The following is a 6,000-nucleotide window of genomic DNA, read 5'->3' as shown; positions in this document are numbered from 1 at the left end:
GGCTTGATAAAAAGATTTACTCCACAAATAAATCTAACCAACATACTAAAACACAAACCTTGAACAAAAATAATGGAATTATCTTAATTTTGCATTGTATTGTGCCACTGAAATATGAACAAAAGGGGATATAGGAAGCTTTTTAAACTTTGTTCATCAGCTTAGGTACTACTTCCCTGCAGGATGAGCATTTCTGTCTGTGCATTTGGGAAGACAACAAAGAAGAACACATACAGTAAATACTTCAGGAAAAGATAAAGAAAATCCACATCAATGGAAGAAGGATTGGATCCCAGGATCCCAGCTAGTAAACTTGAGGATGGAAGAAACTACACAAGTCCTGATGACACTGTAAACCTTTTCAAAGTGGGGGACTCTAAGAGTGTGAAAGCAATCAAACCAAGAAATACAGCCTAAACCTGCACGTGACACAATGCGAGCCGTTGAGTGCGGGGCGGGAGGGAATCATATCAGACACAGCGTCAAGCGTTGGGAGAGAGGTAATGGAGGTAATTGAGGCACCAGCACCAGAACTATTCAATAATAGATTAGATAAGTAGTAGAAATAATGTAGGGGAATATCCTGCATGGCACAGGGAGTTGAACTAAATCACCCAGGAGGAGAATAATTGCAATTATAGATCTGTTCCACCGCCACTAGAAAGGAGTGGTACCAGGTGCAAGTATTAATTTTACTAAAAACTGAACTGGAATGTACACACTCTCAAACCTAGCCAAAAGCCATATGTAATCTATTTAGGAATGAAACTCAACCCTGTTTCACAGATCTATATATTATTGTGTTAATTTAAATTTTTTCCAAAGCTGATGCTGTGTGACACTGGAAAAGGATTTGATCTGCAAAGTCTGTTAAAGATAAGTCTCTGCTCCTTTATTTCATCCGTGTTGGAAGTGTGTCGTGTTTGATTTGTGAATGTGACAGTTTGTTGTCTTTTTTTATATTCATGAAAGATGGCTTGGAATAGTCTGGATATATAAAACAGTCTGAAAATACAAACTGTGTATTCCTCTGATCCTTGTAGAAGAAAGCAGAAACAGCACTGGAAAATTAGCAAACACGACCTTTCACATGATGCAAGAGTTTCTCCTTAGCCATTTCTAAGAGCCTGGTGTATCACACATCTCAGGTCCTCCACCCAGCAAATTCAACCATGGGTTTCTCAGCATTTTTATTGAGAGAAGGACTCATTTTAGTTTCAGGATAAAAAAAAAAAAAAATATCAAAAAGACTCCTTCCAAGCCACTTGACTTACTTTGGTATCAATACCCCAATGAGTTTGCTAGATGTGTTACTCAGCCTCCAAGCAGATCTGTGAGGATCAGAATAATCTAGTCTAGCCTGACAATAGCACTTCTTCAAAATGCAGCTGTAGAGTGAAAAGCCACATGTTTACATATGCTTTCCTTTCAGAAGCTGCCAGAGTCTCTCCCCAGATTGCTTTCACTTACAACGTTTCTGGGTTTGCTTACAGCAATCCCCAGCCAGATTTACTGTGCAAGGTGCTTTCAGCTCAAGTGCTGTCCTCTGCCACTGCTGCCACCATCCTAAGTAACCGCTTCTGCACTGAACTCAGGGAACTCAACAGAAAACATGAGGATTCATTGATCCTGGCATCTGACCCAGGGCAAAAGGTTTTTCAATAAAGGGACAAGCAGGCATATGAGGGAACATTTCCCCATTGATTTAGATCAGAGTCCAATGACATGACAAAGGGGACTGATGTCTTAACTGTATCAGTCATCTGCTACTTCTGATAGCAATAGACTGCTTATAGACTCTGTGTCTCCCTTGAGACATGCAAGTGACTGAGAGATTGAGTTTCATTAAAGGTGGCATTTGTCTTAATGAGTTGCTAGTTTTAATACCTATTTTGCATTTCTCAAATCAGATTTTTTAAAAATTATTTTATTATAGTATTCTGCTAACAAAATAACACTGTGTAAATGCTAAGAAACAGGCTGAAAACAGGCTTGCTATGTTTTTAATTGTGTGAGCTTCTTAATATGAAAATATAACTGCATTTTCCAGATATTTTTTCACAGGTTTTATGATGCAATCTGTAAGATTACAATGCTAAGCACACTTATTTTTTAATTTAGCTGTTATCTTTTCATCTATTTTCCTTGTATCCCAATTTTACAACTTTACCACATGGTTATTAAAAGCTTGTTAACACAAGGATATATAAACTAGTGCCATTCTCCTTACCCACTTAAATGTCAGGTTTGGTAGTCTAGGGAAGCAAACACATATGTGAAGTAATTATTTAATAATGGAAATTGAATGCAGATATTTAGTTACAAATCCACAAATTGCAGAGTGTTTTAAAAACACATGCACATCCTACCACATAACATTTCCTACAGAGTAATAAGGGTTCTTTGCATCCATAATTTCACACTGATGACTCTCTAAGCAAACACTGAAATTACACAGTAATATATCATAACAGGTCCAGACTGCTTCCCTTGTGCTGCACAAAAAGGCACAGTTATGTCACCGTATGGGACACAGAAGTCATGAAACAATCCTACATGTACAAACATGGGAGACTGCTAAAAACAAAACTTTTTCAACCATGTAGAGTTTTTCAGGGTTTTATTATATGCTAAAGCACATACAAACATACCTGAAAATACAGGAGCACCAGGTATTACTCAGCTGATAACTGAGAATCATTGTAAAGATATTATAAATCTGTTTGCGTGAAAGAACACGTGGATGTTCAGATCTTTACCAGTTCACACAAAGAATTCACTAAAACTCAGTAAGACAGTGAAAGATTCAGTAGACCTTGCAACCATTGCAAGGGAAGAGTGGAAGACATTTATCCATGGGTCCCAGCTATTTATTTGCAAAATAGATCTAAACTTGTCATTTATTTACAAAAAAAATGAGAAAAATGGAATATTTTATTGTCAGGAGTAACTTAAGGAAGTGTACATCTCTCACAGTGAGTATGGTCTATACATGTGCAGGCTGATCTACATCTCCCAGAGGACTGGAATGCAGACAACATTCTGATTAACTGGCAGACAAATCTCCTTTCTGATTTGAGATTGGTATCAATTTAGAAAGATATAATAACTGCATACAAGGATATTTTTTAGTAAAATATTTTTGTTCCTGAGGTTTAGACAGAACTGAGTTCACACCAACCTCACAGTTATGTTGGCTCTGTGAGTAACTTTGCTTTTCTCATTAGTGGTCACAAATTAAACTTGGAGTGTTCTCAGATAAAATCTATAGGCAGAACTGAGGTTCTTGTAGCTGCCCTACAGCTGGTTGTTAAAAGAAATGAGGAGCTGGATCTGGCAGATTTGGGGAGAACAGCCAGGATGAAAGCGAATCCAGATTCAATCAAGTGTTGATCTTCATCAATTATTAAATGACATCCCCCCTTGACAAGAGCCATGCTGGTTCAATAATTTAATTCAAAATAGAAGACAGCCATGAAAAATAACTTCCCCAGATGATTTCTCATATGATGCATCCTCTATAAAGGTTATACTCCTCATCTCTAGATTTAAGTGTGAAAGTAATGAAAGAAATCAAAACCGTGGGAGAGGATCTGTTGTTTAATAAAGTGTCACTTCTTTCTGTGTAACAATTCACAAACTGATGAAAAACCTTTGAGCAGGCTAGGGTAGCCTCTGCTCCAACCAGAACAGCTCAGAAATCACTGTCCCAAAGGACACATATGACTGCAGCAGACTGAGGAACCAAAATTCAAAGGTGGGTCTGTACAATGAGGTTTTACACAGTGCTCACAATGGGGTTTTACAGACATCACTGCCACTACATTTGTCCTCAGAGTCCCCCATCATTTCTGGTCTGGCACAATACCCAGTTGTCCTGGTAGACTCATGGATTGTAACTGCTTGGGTTTCTGACTCCAGGTACACCTCTTGCCACTCTGACCACACAGCTGCTCGTAAAAGCAGCCTCCATTGCCCACCAGGGCCAAAAAGTCTCACAGATGAGCACAACAAAATTTTGCTTAAAAATCTCTTACCTGCTGCTGTGGTTCTGCCCTCCTTAGAGCCACCTTCAGGCGTGTCCATGCCTTTCTTCTAATTAACTGCAGATTTTCTGATCTTGCAGACTTTCTCTGCTTGTATACTCTCAACCGCTCATTGTGCTCAATAACTTGATTTTGATGATACAGCTGGGAATGTTGTGCTGTGATCACAGCAGACATTCCTTTAGAGATTTCGGTTTGTTTTTTTTTTTTTTCTAGAGTATCTGGTAATGTTTTCTGATCTCCACTGGATTTTACATAAAGATCATCACCAATGTAACTGATGTGTGGAGAGCAGAGAAGAGGCAGATATGATTGCTCCCTCTGTGCACTGATTACATTGCGATCACCATTTCCCATTCCAGAACTCAGTTTTTCTCTAGAGTTAAATTATTCTCTGAAATAAAAGGCTTTCTCCTTTTAGGAGCAGAGCACTTCCCAGGTACTGCAACACAGAATAGGACAAAAGATAAATATTCCTGAAATTATGCTCCTTGATGGACCCTATTTTTAGTAATAAATACTTCACATGTTTTTATTTTAAGCTATTTGTATGATCTCTAAAGTGACAGATGAACTGGTTGACAACCACATCTCAGGTTGCAAGAGCATGTTCAACACCAGTGTCGAGACAAATGCAAATGCACATTTAGGTTCAGGCATTTCCAAGTCTCTCCAGTAAATCCACAAATTATTTTTTCAACGTGCTTACTATTTTGCATTGCAGCTATGAGGATATTATAACTTCAGATTCTTCAAAAAGGAAAAATCTTAAGGACTCAGTCTGACAAATTCTGCTCTGAGTCAGACATATTCTAGAGGTCTCATCCTTGCCTTCTCACCATGTGTTTGTAGGGGAAAGCAGAATCAGGCCACGCCCAAGTTTAACCTGCAAAAGGAGCCCACTGCATATATTCACATGAAAAGGAAAGGGAAATAAACTACTGGCTTTCCAAAAAAATAGTGCAGTTAGACCTCCACTGCACAGAAGATGCAGAGAGATCATTTTTAATGTGTGCCTCTCCAAAATGATTTCTTCCTGTTCATAATGATTTTGGATCATCCATGTTGTTCTTCTTCTGGGATTCTGCAATGAATTTTTATCTTCTTTAAGTTTTATTAATCTTGTCTAAATTCAAATTAATCTCTCCTGGGAGGCAAAGCTATGACTCCTGTTTCTTTGTCTAATTCCCCTATAGTCAATAATTGCTGGCTTCCTTGTGGAACATGAAATATTACTACTTTTTGGGGTAACACTGCAAGCCTTCTTCTAGGCAGACAAAACCCTTCTTTAGCATACAAGCATATAAAATGTGTAGTAAGTTCAATCCTTTCCTTAAAAATGGAAGAAAAGACAAGTTATCATTTCAAGTTAGCAAAAACGAAAATTTAAAAAACACCAAAAAAACTCAACCAACCGTACTAAAAAACCCCAAATCCATGAAAAGGGGAGAAAAAGCAGGAAAGTTTCATATTCTAGATCAACACCTAGTAAGGCCATAGAGCTGTGCTGAGTAACTGCTCTTTCTAGTCTGTAGCACACCTTCCCTCACCCTGTGCAGGTGAGCCCCAGCCTGGTCAGCAGCAGAAATCTAAACAGCACGGGGGTCGACACTGTCCTTGTGCTGGCCCATCAAGGTGTTTGTGTATGTGATGATTAGACCAGAACAAAACAAAACAAAATGATAATGAGTGTCTGGTCCAGCCCCCTGAAAATGAGACTCCAGTTGGAAACCAGTCCGAGGGGAGTTTTCCAAAGCATTCCAACAGAGCAGAGAAGTGAGAAGGCTTGCTCTCCAGCAGAAAAAAATTGAATTTTGTAATTCTCAGCACACTTTCATACAAGAAAAGTAATGTGATTGATCATCCTAAGCTTTGTGGATTTTACAGCATAACAGGTTTCCAGAAAACTTAAAATGAGCCTTGTGAGGTGGAGGAGAGAGAGATTGGGCAGATT

This window comes from Motacilla alba, chromosome 4 (genome assembly GCF_015832195.1).
Source record: "Motacilla alba alba isolate MOTALB_02 chromosome 4, Motacilla_alba_V1.0_pri, whole genome shotgun sequence".
In the NCBI taxonomy this organism is placed as follows: domain Eukaryota; kingdom Metazoa; phylum Chordata; class Aves; order Passeriformes; family Motacillidae; genus Motacilla; species Motacilla alba.
The sequence above is the reverse complement of the archived record's forward strand: the minus strand, read 5'-3'. Positions refer to the sequence as shown.